The following is a 25,550-nucleotide window of genomic DNA, read 5'->3' as shown; positions in this document are numbered from 1 at the left end:
ACTGGCTACAAGGCATTTCCACAACAAGCTACTGGGTGATTTCATCAAGTTTGACTGACAACATATCAAAAGGATCCTGTAAGATAAACATTTCCAACCACCTCCTTTGCTACAAAACATCATAAGACATGCTCTTGGATTTGTGTTTCTCATCTCAGACTAGTGCCACCTTCTTCAGAAGACGTATTCATGGGGATGTCAGGAAAGCTGGGAGGTTCCTCGTTGTCACCTACATGAGCAACTGAGTGCTCAAGTCACTACACTCAAAATCCTCTGATGTTCATAACGCTCACTCATTTATATTTCTTAAATGTTTTTATATCTTGGTCTTATGGAATTCGTCTAAAATGTTAGTGATTTACCTTGGTATCGTTTTCAATTTGATAAAAACCTACGCTGGCCCTGCTTTCACTGAGTCTGAAATGAAGATGCCCCGCCAACAGGGCATCCTCTCCTCAACCACGCTGTTCTGTGACTGCCTTCTGCCCCCTGCTTTCTTTACACCAGGTCTTTATGCCTCAAAAGATTCAAGGTTTTCATGAATCTCATGAAAAAATAAAAATAAAAAAAAACAAGCAAGCAATAACAACAAAACAACCTGTAGATAAAGGAACATCCCAGACTACAAACCATTAAAACTATTTTAAATCTTCCTTTTAAAAAGACTCAATATTTAGTTTTAATTAGTGTGTGTGTGGACATGTGCGCACATGTGGATTTGTGCACGTAAGTACAGTGTCTATGGAGGTCAGGAGAGGATGTTTGGATCCTCTGCAACTGGAGGTACAGGCTTCCCTATGTGCTGCTGGGAATGGAACTCAGCGCCTGTACAAGGACATTGTATACTCTTCACCTCTGAGTCATCTCTCCGGCCTCGAAATTCTCCTTTTGGTGAGGGAAGGGGGACTTTTCATTTCAGATGCAAACTCCTGGAACCAAAAAACAAAACAAAACAACAAAAAAAAAAACCAGTACATCTTCTTTCTCTGGTTGAAAAGTCAAGAATACCAACTACATCTAACCAGTTACATCACTGTATTGCTGCTGATAATATAATTGTTGAAATGTACACACTGGCAGGAGGCCTCAAAGACTCTGGAAGCACCACAGAATCTTCAAAGCTCTGCCCAGCTCAAAGTAACTTTGACTTTGTTGATTTTTATAAGGGATGCCCCAAAAAGGGGGTTGGGTTCTTTAAGTTATATAAAAACCGTCTCCAATGACAAGGACATTCATGGTGGGGTTCTTTGTTTGTTTGTATTTGTTGTTCCTTTGTTTTATTTTGTTATCTGTTTTTTTGTTTTGTTTTGTTTTTTAATCAAAATTGGTAAAAATGGGACCAGTGAGATGTCCCAGTGGATAAAGACACCTGCCACCAAGTCGAACAGCCTGAGTTTGATCCCTGAGACCCATATGGCATAAGAAGAGAACCAACTCCCACAGTTGTCCTCAGACCCACAGACATGTTCCATGACACGTGCATGCGCCCCCACCCCCACACACACACCACAAAATAAATTAACTAGAAAATGTAATTTAAAATTTTGAGTAATGGGCCAAGTGTTAGAGCTAAAAGAGACCTCTCGGATGGTATATATAGAGATTAGGAATTTTAACACAGACTACATTTGCTAAAAATAATGTTTAAGGCATATCTTAATTTGAAAGGCTTCTTATTCAAAAATAGGACGTGTAAAAATAGTGTTATTTTAACAAGATGGAATTTGCAACCTAAAAGACTATGCCTCAAAAGCTCATGTTTACTGACTAAATAGGTCTTCAAGGTATCCCAAAGTAAAGTTACCTTGAATTTTTAAAAAATACTAAACACTGAATTTTGCCAATGAGAAATAAATAGGGAATATTATAAAGTAGCTAAGACTTCTAAAGTGATGTTTTCCCCTATATAATTATGAAAAAATTTTTTAAAATTTGTTTTGTATACACACACACACACACACACACAGGCCTCTGGAATGGAGGGGCTGAGGAGGTGGTTCAAACTGTGATTGATTCCCGTGTAACTGTAAAGACCTGAGCTTGGATCCCTGAAACCCGTGTAAAAGCCAGCAGCAGAAATGCTTGTTTGTAGCCCTAGTTCTTGTTCTAAGATAGGAAGTGGAGGCAGGAGAGTTCCCCAAAACTTGAGGAGTGGTTGGCCTGGCCTGTGTAATGTACCACTCAAACAACAAAGAGACCCTCTTTCTCACAAGATGGAGCGTGAGGATCGACCCACAAAAGGGCGTCTGTCCTCTGACCTCCCCATCTATGGAATCACAATTTCTCATAAGTCTGACATTTTGTTACTGTACCAGCCATGAATGGCATATTAGGAGGAAAAGCCAGTTTTGTTAGGAAAAGATTTTAAATGGTACTGTACTGGCTGGTTTTGTGTGTCAACTTGACACAGGCTGTCATTATCACAGAGAAAGGAGCCTCCCTTGAGGAAATGCCTCCATGCGATTCAGCTGTAAGGCATTTTCTTAATTAGTGATCAAGGATGGGAGGGCCCCTTGTGGGTGGTGCCAACCCTGGGCTGGTGGTCCCGGGGTCTATAAGAAAGCAAGCTGAGCAAGCCAGGGGAAGCAAGCCAGTAACATCCCTCCATGGGCTATGAGTCAGCTCCTGCTTCCTGACCTGCTTGAGTTCCAGTCCTGACTTCCTTTGGTGATGAACAGCAGTGTGGAAGTGTAATCTGAATAAACCCTTTCCTCCCCAACTTGCTTCTTGGTCATTATGTTTGTGCAGTGCAGGGGTAGAAGCCCTAACTAAGACAGGCACCTTATTAATACTTTTCTTTCATGATGTGACTTTGTTTCTTTAAACTAAAACCTGATGTAATACCAAAACAATAGGCCAAATGAAATGAATGGTAAGAAAAGAGTTAAAATAGCTTAGATATTAAAAACCAATCCTTTTAAATATTAGAGCCAGTCCCTCCACATGAGGTCATAACTATGGAACAAACTGGCCAAAAGAAAATGTAATATAAAACAATAAGTGATTCAAAATATGCTAAATACCAAATTCCACATACCTATGAAATGAAATATATCATAGAGTACAAAGACAGTAGACATAAGGAGAAAACATGCAGTCTGGCTGGCAAGAAGCATTCACACACAGAATTTCTTCTTGGTTAGGGTGTTCACTTTCCTCATCCTTTGCCTAGGTCATACTGTGGTCTTGATCATTTTAGGTAAAATACTCCTATTCATGTTTCTGGTAGATCCAGAAAAAAGCAATAGAGAAATAATTAGACCTGGATCATGATGGCTAATGATACTGATAAGGTTTGGGGACCTTTCCCTTAATCGCTTGAACAAGTATTTCTTATTCCAGAAGGCTACTGTGCTGCCTAATCAGCCACATCTTTATCAGATCCTAGAAATGAGCCTTCCTGGTACCATGGAGCAAAATATTTGGACTCTGCCTGCACAAAGATAAGATGTAGACATGAAGAATTATAAGATAAACTTCCTGGGGAATCCATCTACTTTTGTAGGCTTAAACAAAAAAACTCAGCTGGGTGTGATCTCCTGTGATCACCACTCCCTAAATCTTTTTATTCCTTCCTTAGTAATTTTCTGACAAGTTAGCTCACAGCACAGCTGCTTTTGTTCTGTTAGATTCATGAAGCCCCTCATATAATTCATAGTGCATCCTTAATTTTTTGCATAGTTAAGAAATTATATATTTTCTAACTCATGTATTTAGAGCTCTTTCCCACAGCCTTAAGGGCTGTCCTGAAGGTCCCAGCGTTTACCATTTTGCTGAGACATAGCCACGCCCTCAATTCCTGGACTCTGTTTCTAATTATCATGGAGTCACTAACATTAACAGGGAAGATGTTCCTCAGAAGGAGTCCTCCACGCTAGTATTGGTTCCAGAAAGTATGTACATTATTACACAGGCAAGCCTTCTGACCACAGTAGCCATGGAAATTCACGGTGGCTCACACTGAGGAGCCCTGTCCTAGGGTCAGGAACTATGTCATTCTGTCCCCACCAAGGCTACAGTGGGCTCAGCAGATCCACGTGGTGCAAAAAGAGAACCAAGTCTTGCACATGGTCTTCTGACCTCCACCCACGCGTGGTGGTGCGTGTTCCCACGAAAGGCACATGCACAAGACAAAAATGTAATTAGAAGGATTGTTTGCAGATCCAAAACCAGGTTACCCACAGCGGTTCTACTTGCCCTTACTGGCATTAACGGCCTTCCATGTTCAGGCCTTTGGCTATCAGGTATAAGAGTTGAGAGGCATTCAGGTGTCTCAGCGATTAAGACCACGTATAGCCTAGTCTATAGCGAGTTCCAGGCTGTACGCAGAAACCCTGTTCTCAGTGACTGCTGAGGCACCTGGTTTACTTCCTGCCACACGCATAAGGCTCACAACCATCTGTAATTCCAGTTCCAGGCCACTCTTGTGGCCTCCATGAGCGCCAGGCATGCAGGTGCTACACATAATTACATAATGCAAATATATATGTAGATGAATACTCATATACATAAAAAATAAACAAATACATCTTAAAATAAATCTTTACAAACAAAAAAAAATTATTCTTATCAGACACTAGCTTCCATGGATCCATATGCTACAAATATCCTCAGACAGCATATAAAACCTACAACAGAGTGTTCCGTTTCTCTGCAATCTGCCTGCCTGGGATCACCAGTAACATATTTGGTAAGTTCCTTGATTAATGACTTTCTATATTTCATAAACTAATAAAATACCTTGTAACTGCCCTCACAGTGTGTTTTGTAACTAATAAAATATCACCTATCTGCTTGCACAGTGGAACCTATCTTTCTTAGCAACCTGACTCTGTGTTCCCAGGCCATGGAATTCACGTTTGGCTCAAGAACAAGGTCTCTCTTCTTCCCTTTGAGATGAGAGCAGTGCTTTGAATTAACAGTGTCGCCTGGGATGGAGAGAGCTGTGTGTTCAGCACTGGCCATTCCTTTTACACTGGGATTACAAAACATGAAAAGGAAGCTTTGGGGAGCTGTAATCCTGACTGAGTTAGTACCATATTTTTATTAGACCTTAAAACAAACAAACAAACAAGCAAATCAGGTTTTATATTTAGCACAGTTTCAGATTCCCATAAAAAAACAAGAAAATCCAAAGATGTCTATAGGCACATGAATGACTCCCCCATTTAACCATGTCCCCCGACTCAAGAATGTATGTCACACAGCATTCTGGTGACAAATTCTTCACAAGCATGTAGAGCCATCAGAACTTGTCAAACTGTACTCTTTAACCATATTTAGCTCACTGAATGCCAAATACAAAGATGATTTTTAAAAATTATCAGGGGTATAACACCATTTCAAAAGTAGAATGGAAGTCTTTTTGTTTTCCTTAACACTCCATCTTCTGCCTGAAATCTGACTTACTATGCACCCCAGACAGACATCAGCCCCCTGTGCTATGTTCCTGCTATTGACCTCTGCAGCCAGTGACCAGTATTCTAGACATCTGTTTCCACCCTCAGAATACAGCTCAACAGCTGCTAGTAGGTGGAGCCCATCCAGACCCAAGAGCAACTGTTCCAACAGCTGAGGAATGCCGGAGGGGTGGGCAGAAGTCTGAGAGCCACTGGCTGGAAGGGTAACACACAGCTGCCACAGGAAACCTGGCTGACACCCAGTCCTCACTTGGGGTCAGAAAAAGGATGGCTTAAACAGGGTACTAATGTCTGGTGTTGTCTCTGCCTCTAATCTCTGTCCTGTTGACCCTCCAGGCTGTAAAGAAGCTAGCTGCATTGTCTGTCTGTCATTATCTTAAACTATACTTAGAGACGTGGGCTATTTAGCAAGCCTGTGCCTGTCTTCCTAAAAGCTGGGAGAATCTTTGACCCTGGCTTCTAAGCACAGTAAACAAGAGCTCCCTTGGTTGCCAGCAATCTCAAAGTGCTCATTAAGCAAGAAGGTTTCTAGCCAGTGGCTGAAATGACATCATGCTTCCTCCTGGAATCCAACTAGAGATAAAAATCAGGTCATTCCATTTACAACGAGACAATGCTCCCTTCCACTGCCTGTTTCTGGGCTTGCTGGCCTTCCAAGAGATCAGTGAGAGAGAGAGAGGGCTAGTTGAACTCGTGCTTTGAGAACATCTCTTAAACCACCTGTCTTCATTCCCCGTGATATGCAATGTCATCTCGCTCTGAATGGCTGTGTTAGAGAGCAGGGTGACCCTCTCTTAACCATTCCAGACTTTTCAAAGTATGCACTTGACAAGACCAGGCAGCGGCAGCTAGGCCTTGTTAGTTAATGCGGAGACAGCCCTTCACACTCATTAACACAGTACAAGAGGAAGGAAGGAAATGTTCTTTTTTAATCTCTTAACACCATTGATCACTTTGATGAGAGGGAGAGAAAGATACTAGAGTCTTAAAAGAGGTCCGCTCAAATTTCTCTAAGGTGAAACACAAATGAACAGTTTTCAGACAGCACCGATCTACAGTCTGCTCTTTTTCTTTTCCTCTTCTTCCTGAAGCTCTCTCCAGGGTTCTTTAGGGTTTAACATTATTCTACTCAGAGACCCAGATCTTTTCTGAGTCTATAAAATTTTAGTTTATGTGATGGTATTTGTTCCTGTGATAACATAACTTATCAATTACGAAAATTAACAATTGTGTTCGTCAGTTTTCTGTTACCGTAACAAACAACCTGAGATGATCAGCTTTTAAAAGAGTGAAGTTTGGAAGGTTTCTGCCCCTGGTTGGTCCTTTGCATGGGGACCGTAAAGGGGACACATATCCATTTTCTATTGTGTCTAGGAAGCAAGGACCCCACAATAACATTTTAGGGCACAAGCCCAGTGACAAAGACCTCTGTGACGGTTAATCTAGTCAATGTCACTGAATCTGGACTCAACTATAAGAAACATTTCTAGAGGCGTCTGTGGGGCTGTCTGCACAAAGGTTTAACCAAGTAGAGACATTTTACCCTCAATTTGAGCTGGGCCGTCCTATCGGCTGCCATCCCGGACTGGACAACAAAGAACAGAGTTGGAGGCCAGCGTTCTTCCCTCTCTGCTTCCTGACTGTGAACGACTGTGGTCAGCTGCCTCAGAGTCTTACCACTGAGCCTTCCCCACCAGCCGGGCTGTATCCCCTCAAACTGTGAGCCAAATAAACTATTCCCATAAGGCACTGCTCAAAAGGAGTTTGAGAAAGCCCAGAGCAATAAGAAAAGTACCTAGTACAGCCTTCACTCCAGCCATTACTTCCCAGTGGCACCGGAGCAGAAGGCAAGCCTTCTGTGTACCTTTGGGGTACATTCAGATCTAAACCATAGCAACGATGCTATCGCCTTAGAGATTATCTTTCCCCCACCAACTGTGTACATTGAGTCACCTACCAATTCTCTCATAAATGATTTGAATAAGACCTTGGCATGTACCACCTGCTTATTTAAGAATTATCTTCTTAGTTGTTTAGACATTGTGCTTTGACACTCTCCCTGCATTTAACCAAGCTGGAAATAGCAGATGATTCCCCATCTTGAGAAAAATGGACCAATATTAGTTTGGTTTCCCTGGACGTAAATCCTAAGACACGGATTGGAGAGTGCTATTGTATTTTGGCAGTTCAGAGACTCCTAGAAAAGATATGAGAAAGTGACAAAGGAACGGAAGGCAGCTAGCAAAAAGCCTCTTGTCACTGTAGGCAGCAGCAGAGTTCAGAACCACAGCTAAACGGCAACTGTTAAACATACGGGAAACTGGAATACTCAACTACCGCATAAAAGTAAGGATGTGACCACTCCAAAGCTTTGGTCTTTATTGTAGATACGAGGGAGAGTACAGCCAGAGGTGATGAAACTAGGCGGCTGATTCCAACAAAATCACACACACACACACACACACACACACACACACACACACACACGGGTCTCACATGGGAGGTTTATAAAAAGGGAGGGGTGAGGGGATGCAGAGGCTGCCTCTGGGGAGAGAAATGGAAGAAAAAAGGGTGGGGGAGGGAAAAGGTGGCTCTTTATAGGGACCACAGCACATGCATAAAGGGGGATATACGAAAGAGACAACAACAATGGGAATATACCACTTCTGAGCAGCAAATGATGATACATCTTATTGTTGCTGGCTTGTCTGATGTTCCTATCATCACCATGTGGGGCTGGCCATGGAGGTTGCCTGATTGCCAACAAGAAGCATCTGGAAAGTCCAGAGCAGGGAGAGAACGCAGTAGACTGAACAGGAGAGGAGAGACAGAGGGGAAGGGTTGGAGAGGAAGAGAAGAGAGTGCAGAGAAAGGAGAGAGAGGGGAGGTGGGGGGAAGAGGAGGGAGAGGAAGAGAGGATACCAATGGCCAAAAATAAAAAAAGAGGGAGAAAAGAGGACCAAGATGGCACATGGTCACAAGTGCAGAGTTATCTAGGAATGAGAAGCTGGAGGTAGGGAAGGCCAAGAGCTGGAAAAGGTTAGGGTAGGTCTGGGGGGTGAAGAGCCAGCAGGGACTCTAACAGGGACTTGTGCAGAGAGAGCCTGGAGGCCACACTGGCTTTGGTATGCTAATGGACACCCCAGCCAGCCATTTGTCCTGAGTTTCTTTTGGACCTGACACACTACCAATTGTGCAGTCCCTCTTTAAGGACTGCTCCTGGGTGGTTCAAATCTCCCAGCACTTCCTGCCAGGTTAATGCTAGCTCTTCCCAGGGCTAGAGTACCTTCTAAACCAGCAGGCCACAGGCAACTGCCAAGCCTGGAGATTACCGAAGGCAAGGTGCTGAAGATCTATTTAAACATCAAACAAAAAAAAAAAAATGTTCCCATTTCTTAGGAAATAATGTCATCCTTGAGGCAGCAGAATGTAACATGTGTGCACCAACTTCCACATAGGACAGAGAAAATCTTTCCCTGCAGGAAATATCTATATTCCAGTCTTCTCCCCAAAGGCTATTTCTTCTAAAGTAGTCACAAATGCAGGGCACACAAAGTACAATAAAGTCAGCTTTCTAAAGGAAGCATCTATCTGCTGGCTTTGGGAGGTTCCTGAAGGGTACATTTGCCACCAGAAACCAGCAGAGGATGGTAAAGGGCCATCTGCAACATGAGTGGAAATTTATGGTCAAATATTTCAACATCAGGGTCTTCTCATATCTGAACTTTCTTACAATTAAGCAATTATAATTTGTCTTTTGCAAAGTTACAAGTTTTCCTAAGTTACTACAAGACCACACAATCTACCAGGTTTGTTAAGAAGAAATTCTAAATGCTCTGGTTTTTACAGAACACTGCTGTGAGCCTAGGGAATGTCAGCAGTGACCCAGCACTCTTGTGGTGCTCTGAGGCATCTGGGGACATCCTGGGGCCACACGGGTATCGTTATATGATGTCTTGTGGACCCAGAAAATGAGCACAAACATGGGACAGAAAATGTTTGCACTGTGAATTTTCCTTTGTTCTCTTGACACAAGATTACTTTAAAATCCATCCGTTCTCCCTGTAACTAGAATGCCAGTGCTGTTTGCAAGTGTCCAAAGTACAAGGGCACGAATTTTTATCCAACACCTCCTGCTAATGAACACACACACACACACACACACACACACACACACACACACGGGGCGGGGGGGATTAAGCTTTTCCCCTTAATTCTCTTGCTTCTGCTTCCTGGTATTTCTAAAAGGGGAAAATCACCAACAGGCCCATGAAACACTACCAGCTACAGGCACTCATAGCAGTTGCCATGACCTTCCTTCCAGCTCCGCTCCCACCCAATGCCTGCTCCTATGAGCAGATGTCAGCGGGCCTTCATCTCTCATCTGAGTCTCATAGAGACTAAACAATAACTCCTTAGATTTCTTTTTCAGCTCAGGGCCAACTAGGGTGGAGAGCTATACTTCCATCATTCTTCCTCCTCTTCCTCCTTCTCCTCCTCCCCCTCCCCCTCCCTCTTCCTCTTCCTCCCCCTCCCTCTTCCTCTTCCTCCCCCTCCCTCCTCCTTTTCCTCCTCCTCCTTTTCTTCCTCCTCATGCTCCTCTTCCTCCTCCTCTTCTTCCTCCTCTTCTTAATCCTACTTCTTTGATGTGCTCTTCTCTTCTTTTTGTGCTACCTAGTGAATGTTCCCTGACACATCAAGAGATGCAAACAGCTGCAGGCAGCCATGGAAGAAAATGCCGTCAGCACCCGAGGCACTGATCTGCAGCTGGAGTTTCCCAACCTTTCCCCTCTACTGACACCACTGATCACCAAAGCAGCCAGAAACACACCAGTCAGTACTGGGCTACATACTAGTGCATCTGGCTTCTGTGCTATCATTCAACAAAGCATCCTAAATAAATCATGCTCTGTGCGAAGACTGGAGAGAGTCCTACACATTTTCCCCCTCATTTCTCACCTCAGTTCTGGTCACCATTACTCCACTTAAGAGACCCTAATGATCGATTTTCCAGCCCCAGAAATTCTCTATGTTATTAATAGAATAAAACTTCTAACACAACACTCCATCCTAACCCTCATTTCTCTTTAAAAATCTTTAGTGTATGGAGCTGGGGAGATGGCTCAGTTAAATGCTTGCTTTGCAAGCACCTGAGATTGAGCCCAGAACCCATATACATCTGTAAAAAGTCAGCTTTGCACAGTGCTGAAGAGGTGGAGACAGACAGATTCCCAGGCCCACTCACTGGTCACCCAGTCTAGACTAACTGCCAGTTCCAGGCTGCTGAGAGAAACCCTGTGTAAAGTAGGAAAGAAAGAGGGAGGGAGGGAGGGAAGGAGGGAGGGAAGGAGAAGATAGGCATCTTAGAAACAATGACCAAGGTTTCTGTCTGGCTTTCACATGCAACATATTCATGTGGATACATACACGCACACACACACACACACACACACACACACACACAGTTTTAATAATTTCCCTAAAATCCCAGCATGCAGCACAAACACGACGTGGCTTACAAGCTTCTGAGAACGTACTGTCTGCTCATTTGATCAGGCTTGTCTCCTCGCTGGCTTCCCTAACATCTCCAAAAATGCCACACTCTATGTCTCTGTTCCAAGACTACTCCCTTCCTGTCCACCTGTTCACTCTTGTTACTCTTCAAAATTTCAATGATATCCTAGGGTGAGTCCTCTCACATCTAGCTAGGCGAGATTTTTTTTTGCTTTAAAATACAAAGTTACATCTCCTTTGGGGTTCTCTGATCAGCACATGAGATTCACTGTTTGGGGGAACCAAGGCTCATTTGCTCCTTTCAGTGGGGCCCCTACATCCGGCCAGACCCACATTTTTTCTATGACCATGTCATGCTGAGCAAGGACAAGCCAAGGAGCTCACCCCTCAAGAAAGCTAATTTGCCTCCCTTCACTGGGAAGTCTGGCATAAAGAGTTGAAGATAGCCATCTAGCCTCTCACTCACTCAATGAAGAAGCTAGGGAGCTATAGGGTAGTCATATTCCCTTGGGGGTGGCTTGGGGGCGACAGAGAGCAAAAGAAATAGTAGCCAAAGAGCAACCAAAGGATTTCTGAGGCTTTCGAGAGGCATCTGGTTCTTGGTTTTAGCCTCATTCTGACATGTCTCTATATCCTTATTTTTCTAAATCTTTCTCTTAGGAGATCCCAATCATCTTTGTTTCTGATAACCAAAGGCCAGAGGATGACACTGAGTGTCTCGTTCTCTCACTCTCCACCATGTTCCTTTGAGGCAGGGCCCCTCACTGAACCAGGAACAGACCAGTGGCCAGCAAGCCCCACTGACCCTCCCGTCTCCACCTTCTGTCTAGCACTGATGTTATAGGTGCACACAGCCAGGCCCAGCTTGATTTACATGGGTGCCTGGGATTTGAACTTGGGTCCTCACGCTTGCACTGTATGCATTCTTTCCCAGTGAGCCATCTCCCCAACCCAGAATGTGATTAATGCTTATGCTGAAAGGTCCAAAGCTTTCCGGTAAGACTTAAGTCATGACTGGACAATACCATCAGAGTCCCCATTTCTTTCCCTTTTCCCATCTCTGTTTTTCTCCTAAAGATGGCCTCTGTAAAAGCAGACCCAAAGTATCTGCCAAGAGAAATCCAGATGTTTCTTCCTGTGTGATTTCTAGCAGGATAGAGAGCACATTTCTGTTTTAATATCCTTAGCAAATTCCTGTGACTCCCCCTAAAATAATTTGCCGAATAACCACTGAGTCAGTTGCTATGGTAGTGTGTGTATGTGGTGTGAGTCTATGTAGAATCAAAGTGTTAGGTTCCCTGCTGGCTCACATGGAACGAGCCTTTAAAGTCATGTGAGATGTCGAAGCCTAAATGGGCGTTGTTGACAAGAGGGTCAGAGAACCGCAGGAAGAGACTTTGGAAATTGACTTTGCTTAGGGAGATCTCACCTCCTTGTCTTTCTGTTGGAATAAGACACTGGCCAAAAGAACTGAGGGGAGGGGAAGGTTTATTTGGCCCACAGTTTATAGTTCATTGTTAAGAGAAGCCAAGGCAGGAACTTAGTAAAACCAGGAGGCAGGAACTAAAGCAAGACTGTTGCTCCGTGGCTTGCTCCCATCCTCGCTGTCAACTACCTTTCTTATACAGTCCAGACTCGCCTGCCCACAGTAAGCCGGGTCCACCTGCATCAGTTAGCAGTCAAGAAAACATCTACAGGCATGGCCACGGCCAATGTGATGGAGCCAATTGTTCAACTGAGCTTCCCTTTTCCCAAGGGTGTCAAATGAGCAACCCAATTCACTCCTAAACAAGACATTTCATCGGGCAACTCAGCCTTTTAGAATATCAACACCTAAATTTCAATCTCAACCTTGGTGGGAACTTCCAACTCCTGGTACAAGTTTGCTGGACCAGCATTCCCTCTTCTCCTTGAGAATCCATTCAGTTTGGAGCACTGCTGTCCTGCTGTCCTGCTGTCCTGCTGTCCTGTTGATCCTTAATGGTTCTGAGTAACTACAGCATTACTGTTGGAAACTGACATGTCTCCTGCAGGCTCATGAGCTGAACACCCGTACCCTACCTGCCAGTGCTACTTTGGGTGATTGTGGAGGTGCCATCTGGCTAACAGAAATACAGAACTAAGGACTGATCTTTGAAGATTATAGCCTGGCCATGGGTCCCTGACAAAACCATGCTTTCTTGTATCACCAGGTAAATTTTCTCCACCACAAACTCTGCCCGCTGCCAGATGAAATCCCTCTGAAACCCTGAGTCAAACTAAATCTTCCAAACTAATTTTTCATTGTTTCTGGCAGGTGTTTTGGTCTCTGTGATGCATAAGTAACCAACACACAGAGTTTCATAGGCCTTTTCTGCCTTGCTGCTCAGAAGACCCCAGGAAGGTTAAATATTAGTGCTCCTCAGACCCCTGTCCCCCAGAATAGGCTTCCATAATGCTCCCTGTCTAAGCCCCATGCTCCAGGCAGACAGTGCTCTGCACCTTGGCCTTTCAATGGGAACTGGGCTTTGGTGACAATTCGGCTTTTGAATTCACAACCTGAATAGTTTCTTCAGGAAACATGTTCTTCAGAAAGTTCTAGCACCCAAGTTGGAGTGGAAAGTTGGGTAGGTTTCCGGTTTCTGAGTTTTCCTATTAGCACAACTTTACTTATCAGCTTCACCAAGCACCTTCAGTCACTGTTCCAGGGTGCTGAGTCTCCACTTCTGCCCTAGCGCCTTTAGCATCAGGTCCACCGGGCTACCTCTCCTTTCTTTTCTTTTCTTCTCATAAAGTCGCTCTCCTCAAGGGTGCTAAGACTCCTGAGCACTCTGTGAACTAGTCATAGCTGGGGCCTTCCACTTCCATGTCTGTGAGATGTGTCTATCCCAGATGGAGAAAGTTTACGTGTTCTCCCAGAATTTCAACTTCATTTGAAATTGAAAATTTCAATTTCATTCAGAAATGCCAACGGGTTTTCCTAGCAGGTTTCAGCTCAGGGCTCCTCTCTCCTGCTTGCTCAAGGGAGGAGAAACAGTTAGCTTCTCATTTACCATGGCTGGCTGAGACCCGGTTTGTCATTAGCTGAGTGTGAATAGATGCTGAGGAACACTGTTCACAGTGTTGGACAAATGTTAGGCTGAAGTGATGGAGCCTAGACGAGTGGCCTAACCAGCAAACATTCACCTGTCAGGGTTTGAAAGGCTGCAGGACTGTCATAAACACTGTCAAGCCCCACCGCTGGTTTGTACACAGGACTTCTTATAGCTTCACACATGAGGTAGGTGACAGAAACTGTCATGTCTTATTATTACCATCATTATTATTACTTTTTGAGAAATGGCTGACCTTGAACTCAGCTTCAGCTTCTCAAGTGTTGGTATGAAAGTACCAGTATTATCTGGAAGCATAATGTCTCTTCTCACAAGGGGACTAATCCCATTCATGGTGACTCCTCCGTAAGTGCACGGTCTACAACACCGTTTAATAACATCTGGTAACTCATTTCCTTATCAACTCGACTTGACAAGCTCTTATATTAATTACGCCTATTAACACCAGCCTGCTCTAGTCTGACCCACAGATGACGATGACACATCTTGGCAAGTCACATCTCCAATCTTCACTGTCTCAGTTGATCCAGTAATAGAAATGCCTCTCAAGTCATATAAGCAAAGTGTGTGCATGTGTGTAGATGTGTGTAGACATGTGTGCATGTGTGTCGATGTGTGTAGACATGTGTGCATGTGTGTAGATGTATGTAGACATGTATAAAGGTACAATTTAAAAAGCAGTTCCCATGGGTCACACCTGTGGCTTTCAGTTAATGTCTGTCCCTCAGGTAGATGTCATTGTTCCCTTTAGTGGAAGAGGATCCAGAGGCTCAGGAGTGTTGTCTTGCTCAAGGTCACTCAACTGAACTGGATAGAGACCACCGTGACACACAGACTTGAGACAATCTGCTCCAAAGCCATGGCTCCCAAGCCCTGCATGCTACCACAGCACAAGAGGCAGTGACCAGCCCCATCAGAGTGGCAGGTAACAAAAGCCAATGACCAAAGAGAATTTAACAGACACAAAAAGCTTGCCGACCACATGCTGAAGATCAGATCCTGAAGAAAGCATTTGTCCCATACAAAACTACAACAGGACTTTTCTGAATAGTAAGCCTTGTGCAAAGAGCTTTGTGACATTGATGACCAATAGAAAATGCACTTACTCAAGGAACAGGCAGGAAGTTAATCATTTTAAAGAGGCTTTTCTGTTTTGTTTGTTTGTTTGTTTGTTTGTTTTGATACAGGGTTTCTCTGTGTAGCCTTGGCTGTCCTGGAACTCTCTCTGTAGATCAGGCTGGCCTTGAACTCAGAGAGCTCTGTCTCCTCTACCTCCTGAGCACTGGAATTAAAGGTGTGGGCCACCATACCCAGCTGAGGCTTTTTTTTTCTTCTGATGATTCAGAATTGTTTTATTAATATTAAAGAAATAGTATCTCTGATGTGAACAATTAAAGGGAAGCCAGTATTGGAAAAAAAATTAAAGCTTTACAATATCTATGCAGTTATGAGCAGGAGGAACTGCTAAATCTAGAATGACAAAAGGGAAACCATCACTTCAGAAAAGGAAAGATCTAGAAACTAGACTTGTGCAAATAATATGTTCTTCACTGGAATGGGTCTGGGGAACATTTTAAACCTCAGGACTAGGTGTTTGGGAAGCCTTGTAGTGAGAGCCTTATGGCTAAGTGGTTAGCACGAGACAAAGCTGTTTAGCCAGGACAATGGCTTCGTATTTCTTCTTTCTTCTTCTTCTTTCTTCTTCTTCTTCTTCTTCTTCTTCTTCTTCTTCTTCTTCTTCTTCTTCTTCCTCCTCCTCCTCCTCCTCCTCTTCCTCCTCCTCCTTCTCTGCTCTCTTCTTTCTATCCATGTAGTGTGTACTACCCCCACAAGCACCAAGGGCTTCTCCCTGTACATAATCACTGTTTTCCAAGACCACTCCCTCTGAGGTTCCTGCTTTTGAATCTCAGAGCTCCACTGAAACAGACTAACAAGCAATGCATACTGGGTGGTAGGGCAGGTGATAAAGTCAGCCTAGAAAATGGTCTAACCCAGTGTCTGTACTGTTTTTATTGTTGTTTGTTTTTTTTGTTTTCCAATTTGTCACAAACCTAGACCAGCCTGGGAAGAGGGAATTGTAGTTACGGGGTGGCCTACATCAGATCAGGGCATGTCTGGTGCATGCAGACATGCTTGTTTCTTGATTGCAACTTAATGTAGGAGAGCTGGACCCACTGTGGGTGTGGGGGAGGGATGTCTCAATCCTGGGTGGGTGGGCCTGGGCTGAGCAAGCCAGAGGAAGCTAGTAAGCATCACTCTTCTGTGGTCCCTGGTTCAGTTCCTGCCTCCAGGTTCCCACTTTGGATTCCTGTCCTAGCATCCCTCGATGACGAACTGTAACCTGTACGCTGAAATAAAGCCCTTCTCCCTCGGATTGCTGTTGGCCATGGTATAATCCTAAGCACGGAGAGCAAACCGGGCCAGTATCTATCTTCTCAGTTTGTAGCTAAGCTTACCCTGAACAAATACCAATGACGCCAAGAAATTCATTCCAGAAAAATATATTTCATCTCATACAGAACAGAAAAACAAAAACAGAAGAAACCACCTTCAAACACTCATGTTTCACAGGAAACCATCGAGGGTTCAACCACAGTTCTGAACTCAGAGCGGAGGAGCAACGCGCCACAGGCGTTCATTAGGAGTCATTGTTTCTTTTGATCAAATGCTTATTCATCGTGAAGGTGAATTTAGTCAAGTGTTTGAGGAAACAGAAATGGAGGCAGTACAGGGCCAACGAGGACATGAAGGCCAATCAGAGAGCTGGCAGGTTGGCATCCACCTGTCCCAAGTTCAAGCTCAAGGCTGGGGCAGTTCATGGGGGAGTGTTTGAGATTCACTCCGTTGTCAGCTTTTCCTTTTCCCTCCTGGTCATCTCTGAAGTCAGGCCCTGGGCAGTTTTAGGGGAATGTTCTGCAAATTATGATCTATCTATATTCTACGACGCTATTAAAATATGGCCTAGTTTTTAGTGCCTTTTGCATCATGGTTCAGAATGCTTAAAACTTCCTTAAGAACCCTATATCAGAGAGGGCCCTGAAGGTCTCGTGGCGTTCTAGAGGGTGTTTAGATGACTGTGTTTATGTTCCCTTGGGCCCTGTAGACTAGATCTGTCCGTATCACATTCTCTGAATCTAGTGACAACTACATCGCACATCAGAATGCAACTGACACTTATACGTGGGCAGTGGGGTTAAAGGTCATTTTTATTCCGGAAATACTTTTTCTCTTTTAAGACTGTCCACAATTCTTTTTAATGAAAAAGAGCAAAATATTTAATTTGTAAAAAAAAAAAAAAAAAAAAAAATCACAAGGGAGCTCAGAAGAAATAGAGCGCTTGTTTCTGACATTTATTGGAGAACTAATAAAAGAATTCATCACTTTGGGGCTAACTAGGAACAAACAGAGAGTAACAAGAGAGAGAAATCTGGTCTTTCTGTGTCCGAAGGCCTGCGATCTCATTTCTATCACCCAGAGATGCCAGTGTAAATAGATGTATATTTTAACTCTGCCCTGAACAGCCAGCAGGAGTCCTTAACTGGGCATGCTCAGGTAGTAGTCCGACCCATAAGGAACTTTCCCTCACAAATACACACAGGCTCCCAGAGTGAAGCCCCAAGGCTTCTTTTGTTCTGGAAAGACGCTACCTTGGGAATCACTCTCATACTCTCGTTACTGGAGATGAGTCCTTTCTCACTGTTATTGTGCTAGGCTGTGTTTATTCTGGCTTTGCCCTCACTGAGATGGATCCATTCTCTTCAGTGACAGGGATCCAACCTGACCCCTAAACACTGTGCCTAGCAGCACAGATCTGTAATCTCAGATCTGTAATCTCAGAACTCAGTGGACTGAGGCAGGAGGATCGGATGCTCACATCCATCCTGGATCACACGGTGAATCCAAGGCCCTTCTAGGCTACCTAATAGAAGCCTGTATTTTTTTTTTTAAATGTAAAACCTTTTGAGTAACAGTCATATTTTTCAAAAGTTCTCGGGAGACAAATAGTGAGGCAGTTACTTGCTAAATTTCTTCTGCCAGATTCTAAGGTGAGTGAGTGAGTGTGTGTGTGTGTGTGTGTGTGTGTGTGTGTGTGTTTATTCATTTGTTTTGCTCTGTGGTCTCACTGTATAGTCTAGGCTAGCCTTGAGAACTTACGGTCCTCCTGCCTCTCCCTCCTGACTGCCGGGATCATAGGTGTGTGCCACCATGCCTGGCAAGTCTTTCGTTACTTTTAAAGATTTCAATTTTTAAAACTTAAGAGTGCGGCGTGTGTGCCTCTGTATGTGTATGCCTCTTGTGTGGGGGTACCCTCAGGGGCCAGAAGAGGGCTTTAGAGCCCCTGGAGATGGAGTGGTAGGGCATTGTGAGGAGTTCATTATGGGTTCTGGAAACTAAGCTTGTGTCATCAGCAAGTGCTCTTAATGGCTCAGCTACATTTCTACCTCTGATTTTTTTTGTTGTTGTTATTGTTTTGAAAACCAGGATAATAAAAAACCCTGAATAGCAGGGTTCCCTCACAAGCTTGCTGTAAGGGTTAACAGAGATCAAATTGATAGAGCACAAGCCAGCATTCCTTGATGTGTGCCTGTATGAAAGCATCAAACGATAGGTGATAGTGATGGTGGTGATGATGGTGGTGATGATGATGATGATGGTGATGATGATGATGAGTGTCCAATATTTGGATTCTTGAGGGAGGTAGTGACATAGAGTAGAAGGAACCCTGAGATCATCCAGGAGCTATTGCTCAACTTTTGCCATGTGAAAAGACTGGGTACGAGGTAGGATCCCAGCAAGACAGGTGATGCGCTCTGTTCCTAGAATGAATTTGAAAGGGCTTGATCAGGAGATCGCTTACTGAGGGGTAGGGAATTAAGCTCCTGTCTCTGTGAGACCTCAGCTCATGATGAGGAAAGGCTATTTTGACTCACAAGGCCAGAGGCTTCCGCCATGGAGCCTGAGGAAAAGCAGGTCACCATGACCAAGAATGACCGTGAGTGCAAAGCTACGCACCTTTTGGCAACCAGGAACCAGAGGAGGACAGGAAGTAGTTAGGGTTCCCATGCTATACTTAAGGACACACCCCATAACCCAGCTTCCTCCAACTAAGCACTGCCCTCTTCAAAGCTCTCTCTCAGCATCACAGACTATCAAACCTTCAGGATATGGGCTTTGGGGAAACATCCATGCTTCAAACCATAGCGTGCCGACAGAGCTAAGGGAGCCATCAACAGACTTGTGACTGCAAGCCACTGTCAACCACCACTCCTGCCTGTGAAGGTCAAGGGCAGGGAGTGATGTCACCCAAACTCAGTAGTGGCTGGAGTCCGGGAAGAGAAGCCAGACCACAGGAACGGGGCTAGCAGAGGAAGTCAGGCAATACCCCACATGCCAGCATGGCGAGACGAAGCAAGACAACAATTCTGAGGGTCTTCTCTTAAGAGAGAAACCCTCTCAAAAGACTCATTTTCCCCTTTGTGTCACAAAGCCAAGGCACAAAACTGAGCCTGGGTAGCAATAACACAGATTTATCAGTGGCTGAAGAAAGAAGTAGCTCACAAGTCAACTTCTCAGGACAGAAGGAAGTAAAAAGGAATGGGGGAAGGGCAGGCCAGTGAAGGGGAGGGATATTTATACCCTTCCTGAAATAAGCAGGGGTTTCCCAGAACACTTTCATGGTCTGGGGTTTCCTGCGATGGTGGCTGGTGGCATGTCACTTAGCATGAAATTAGAGAATGATGAAGACTGTGGTCTTCTAGAAATCATTTGAGTGGCCATTTTGGATGCAGGTGGTTTCACCTTGAGATCGTGAAGAGCAACGTCTGCTCTCCCGGCGTCCTGTTCTCAAAGATAAACACAGACAGGGTGGTAGGCAGCTAGGCAGGCTGTGCAGATAGCAGACTGGGTGTTGGAATACGTTTCAGCTCCTCTCTCCTCCTGACCACATATTTCCTGCTGCTGTGCTGCTAGCTGAAGTTAGCCAGAATTCATGCTGCAAGGGAGCCAGTGTACCACACAGGGCTGCGAAGAAGGAGAGGGGCAGAGGAACGAGCCCAGCAAAATGTAACCGCAAAGGTTTCCAAAGCTTTGCCTCTTCCCTGGATGGAAGTTGTATGAGGAAGGTCAGTCGCTTGGTGATAGCACCCAAACTCCTTTCAGGAAAAAAAGGGAATGAATGAAACAAGAAAAGAAAAAGAAAGGACAGACTGCTCCTAGGTACAGTGGAGGAGAAGGTTTATTATAGATAAAAGGAAGAGCATGGCCAGAAGCAGACACATTTGGGAGAGGCCAGAGAAGACATGACCCTGTGCCTAGCCACCAGGGGAGAGGGGACTGGGGAACAGAGGGAAGAGAGAAGGGAGGAGAGGAGAGAGGGGAGGGGTCAGAGAGGAATAGAGGGGAGAGGGGAATAGAAGAGAGAGGGGAGAGGGGAAGAAGGAGAGGGAGATGGGAGAGGAGAAAGGAAGGGGAGGAGAAGAAGGAAGAGGGAGAGGCCAGAAGGGTAAAGGGTAAAGTCAAAGGGGCTAGGTAATCAGAATGGCTGATTATACAGGGAAGGGCCACTGGGGAAAGGGCAGACCAGCCCCTGAGCTTGAGTAGTTTAGGGTAGCGGGTGGGGTGTGCCAGCCATATCCTGTAACAGGTAGGAACTGGGGGATGCTGGGGGAACCTGGTGGACAGGTCTGCCTTGATGGGTTAAGTAGGAACGGCAGCCATTTGTCCCAGGTTTGAGAGCTAACAGGGGAGCCTATTGATGGGAAACAGAGACCTACCCACGCCAGGCGATCCTTGTGATATGAAGGGTTCTAAGAATTGGGGAAGCAGATTCTAGTGAGCACGAGCCACCCGCACACAATGGTGTTCTCCTGTGAAGGCACCCAGGAGGCTGTTCTGGGAGGTTCACCTTGTTCCAAAAGCCTTTTAAAGCTTAAAAGAAGAAATGAACCCCTTGCCTTTGTTAGGGTTTCTATTGCTGCAATAAAATACCACAGTCAAACTTGGAGAGCATCATTCAGCTTACACTTCCACATTGCTGTTCATTATCAAAGGAAATCAGACAGGAACTCAATCAGGGTAGGATCCTGGAGGCAGGAGCTGATGCAGAAGCCATGAAGGGGTGCTGCTTACTGACTTGCTCAGCCCACTTTCTTACAGAACCCAGGACCACCTGCCCAGGGGCTGTACCACCTACATCGGGCTGGACCCTGCCCCATGACACTAATAAGAAAATGCCTTACAGCTGGATCTTACGGAAGCATTTTCTCAATTGAGGCTCCTTCATCTCTGAGGACTCTAGCTTTCGTCCAGTTAGCATAAAACCAGTAAACCTCCAAACTACAAAGCAGGCTGATGGTCCAGCTGATGTAACAGGCTGAAGGAACTGAGTACAGACTCACAATTCTGGGAAGAGAAAGTGAGACACCTTGGTGATCAGGTTGCAGAGGGAGTTTGGAATGAAAGCCTGAGGGAGAGACAGACTCTGCCGGATATTAAAATGTCTCCCAAGAGCTCTGTGTTTAAGGCTGGTGTGTTTCCAGTGTGAAATGGCATATTGTAATTGTTTCATTCACTCATTCATTCATTCATTTTTGTTCTTATCTGTGCCAGATACGGTGCTGGGTACTAAGGACAGAACAAGGGGACACTCTGCAGAGATGTGTCTTTCTGGTTGGCGAGTGCTTCATGAGACTGAGAATAAATTGGTAAGATTTCCCTTTATAGAAGGGTCAATAGGACTCTAAGGGAGGAAGACATCTCCACCTTACAAGATTAGAAAGTAGAGAGTTAAATGGAGCGAAGCAGTTTTTGTTGCTTCAGAGCCTATCATAGCCCTTAATAGCCTGGAAGCCTTTACCTACCTTGGGCTTCATCCCACTGTATTTATTGATTCTATTTGACACTGCACACAATCACACCGGAAGCACACACATATATTTATATTTCTTATACAAGTGTTTCTCAGAACAGTGTTACTCTAAGAAGAGGCCACAGACCAACATACGTTCACAAACTGACAGCACAGCCAGTGTTATGTTACAAAACCTTCCCTGGGAAGGACGTTCTCTCTTTGCCCCATCTACTGTGAGAATGAAGACCATTCTCCGAAATCAGACTGTCGACATTCCAGAAAATGTCGACATCACTCTGAAAGGGCACACAGCCATTATGAAGGGCCTCAGGGGATCTCTGAGGAGGGACTTCAATCACATCCATGTAAAGCTGAGTCTTCTGGAAAGAAAAAGGAAAGGCTCCGAGTTGACAAATGGTGTGGTAACAGAAAGGACCTGGCCACTGTCAGGACCATCTGCAGTCACGTTCAGAACATGATCAAGGCTGTTACACTAGGCTTCTGTTACAAGATGAGGTCTGTGTATGCTCACTTCTCCATCAATGTCGTTATCCAGGAGAATGGGTCCTTGGGTGAAATCCAAAATTTCCTGGGTGAGAAATACATCGTCAGGGTTTGGACGAGGACAAGTGTTGCTTGTTCTGTCTCTCAAGCTCATAAGGATGAATTAATCCTTGAAGGAAATGATATTGAACTTGTTTCAGATTCAGGAGCTCTTATTCAGCAAGCTACAACAGTTAAAAACAAGGATATCAGAAAGTTTTAGGATGGCATCTCTATGTCTGAGAAGGGGACCATGCAGCAGGCTGACGAGTAAGACCTCAGTTTCCTGGCTCCAGAAACAAGATCCTGATCACAAGTACAATTTGGGCTCTTTGAGGAAAATATAGGATTTATATATTGGAAAAAAAAATCCTCCCCTGGGGAAACACACCACACATCTATTCACCTAAATAGAAAGTCCCATGACAGCCCCAACAGACCAAAGTGTAGATACTACCAAAGTCCTACTTGGTTAATGAATCATTTCATTGGGGTTACTTACAGGAGCACAAATGAATAAAAAAATAGCTGCATCACCAAACCCACCCCAGCATGGGTGACAGCTCAAAACTGGGAAAACCTGGAGCACACTGTACAGTCTGCAGGCAGCTCAATAGGTTGAAGTGTGTCCTTTCCAGATAATCTCAGCTGGTTTCTGCTTCTTCCAGGCAGCTGGTTTGGACTAAATCTTTGCAGCTTAGCTTCTCTGAGAAGGACTCTTAGCTTTTAAAGCTTAATTAACTCTGGCAGGGAGGGGCCTGGTGAATCTAGTCAGTTTCAGGGACTTCCTGAAGCTCTATTGAGTTGTTTACCTTTCTGCGTAAGGGGTTTCCCTGTAGGATGGAATGTTTCGCTCTATGTTACACAGCACATAGAGACTAAGGAGCAGACCTTTTCATGTCAATCTTGTGTCTTTGAATCTAATAATGAAAATATCTACATTTGTATTTTGTAGGTCTGCTTTGTTATCACGTTTTCCTGGTGACACTAATTGTATTTTATAAAAGTCTCGGTCAGTAAATCATGAATGATTAAAAAGAAGAAAAGTCAGAGCTGGGTGTGGTGGCACATGCCTTTAATCCCAGCAGAGGCAGGCGGATTTCTGAGTTTGAGGCCAGCCTGGTCTACAAAGTGAGTTCCAGGACAGCCAGGGCTACACAGAGAAACCCTGTCTCGAAAANTTTGAGGCCAGCCTGGTCTACAAAGTGAGTTCCAGGACAGCCAGGGCTACACAGAGAAACCCTGTCTCGAAAACCAAAAAAAAAAAAAAAAAAAAGGCGCTATAAGAAGTTTAAAAGGCACCACCTGGAAGATGCTGTAAAAATGTGATAGTTCATGGCTCCGGGCGGGGGGGCGGGGGGGGGCTACCAAGTCATCCATCCATCCATCCATTCATCTATCCATTTGTTCATTCTTTTTGGTGGTTGACACAAGGTCTTACTATGTAGCTAAGATCAGTCCTCAAACTCCTGATCTTTTTGCTGCAGTTTTCCGAGCTCTGGAATTACCAGAGAGCACCACCATAGCAGGCTTTTGGTGACCCATTTAAAATCAACTGAAGAGTGTTTTGTTTTGTTTTGTTTTTTAAAAGCCCCTGGGCAACACTCCAGGTGGTGACGATGTTTCTTCTCTGTCTAGTACGCAGGCAATAAGATCTTAGAGGAACCATAGGTGCTTCTGGTGTGACCCTGGATGAAACCAGAGTATGTTGGGCTCTGCACGCATAGAGAGTAGGGATGGTGGGCTCTGGCTGCACAGAGGATGGACTGGTGGGCTCTGGCTGCACAGAGGGATCACCAGAACACCTTTGAATGGACCACTGACCACCTAAACTTGAATCTAAATCTTGAGTGGTGGTTCCTGGGCAATGATATTTTCATTAAAATGGTTCTAGATTATTTCCAAAGGGTTGGAAAGAAAAGCCAGCTGCGGATGAGGTGGATACAAAAGAGGAAGTCGGTTCAGTGCCTTTTCTAGTAGTCAGAAACAGCTCTTCTGAGATTCCACACCTCTTTCCTGTCATGGAGCTACAGGGATAGCCGTGGCTGAAGCTGGAGGTCCCTAGTTAAGAAAGCTGGGTCCTGTAGCAATCACTGTGGGCCTCTTCACAGGATCTAGTGAGAAGCAGAGAGGCTCTGGCCTCTGCTACTTATGAAGGCTTGGCCAGCCAGGTGCCGGACTCCAGTAGGGAGAACAAAAAGCGCCACCTTGACTCTTTCCCTTAGAACGGCTGTGACTCTGCAGACAGGGTTTCGAAGGGCGGGGAAAGGCTGGTGGAGGTTTGTGCTTGGAGCCCTTTGTGCTGAGCAAACACTTTCATCCTCGCAGCAGCTGCACTACCCGAGCGCTCCGTCACTTCCTAATGGCTCCTCTGAAAGGGTCCAGCTGTTCCTTTCCATCAGGTCCTGAAAAGCATGCCTTTCATTTGAAGAAAGCACACATGCATTAGGACTCGATGGTATGAGGGGGTTTGGGAGTGGGGGGAGGCAGTAGACGAGTGTTGACATTTGCTGCTAGCAATTGGGGCCAAATAATTATACCTATTAGAAAAAAGAAAAAAAACATGTTAGCGCAGGAGCGATGAGGCCGGCCTGGAAGCAGGCTGCCAGATACAGCGGCAGCTCTCTCTCGTCGCAAAGCCCAGAGATACTTCGTTGTTCTGCCGGTGTGATTGCTAGGGTCTGAATGGTTGTTCTGTTGGGTGGGCCAGATAGTCTAATGGTTAGGAGCTCTTTGCGGAGGGCCCTGGCTTGGTTCTGAACAACCCCCCCCCCCCGGGGTGGTTCACAACCACCTGTAACTCTGGTTCCAGTGTATCCTATGACTTCTCTGGCTTCCATGGGTTGTTATAAGCATGTGGTATTAATACATATACTCAGGCACACATACACATACATAAAATAATAAGAAAAAAAATCAAAGGCCTTTGCTCTCATGAAGAGAATTAGTGCCTTTACGAGAGAACTGGGAGGGCCTCCGTTTTATGAGGCGATACCTAGAAAGTGCTGTCTATAGAGCAGAGAGCCCACATCAGACCCAGAATCCGTTGGAAGACCAGTCTTACTTTCCAGTCTCTACATCACCAAGTACATAAACAAACTCCCTGATGCACATGTAGAACTATAAATGATA

General features: G+C 44.9%; 1 pseudogene; it reads left to right on the top strand.

The window, feature by feature from the left end:
* The first annotated feature begins 22,114 nt into the window (after window positions 1-22,114).
* On the top strand, window positions 22,115-22,692 carry LOC110291785 (annotated as a pseudogene).
* The last annotated feature ends 2,858 nt before the right edge of the window (window positions 22,693-25,550 follow it).

Source organism: Mus caroli, chromosome 3 (genome assembly GCF_900094665.2).
Source record: "Mus caroli chromosome 3, CAROLI_EIJ_v1.1, whole genome shotgun sequence".
NCBI lineage: Eukaryota > Metazoa > Chordata > Mammalia > Rodentia > Muridae > Mus > Mus caroli.
This window is presented reverse-complemented; position numbering and strand designations above follow the sequence as displayed.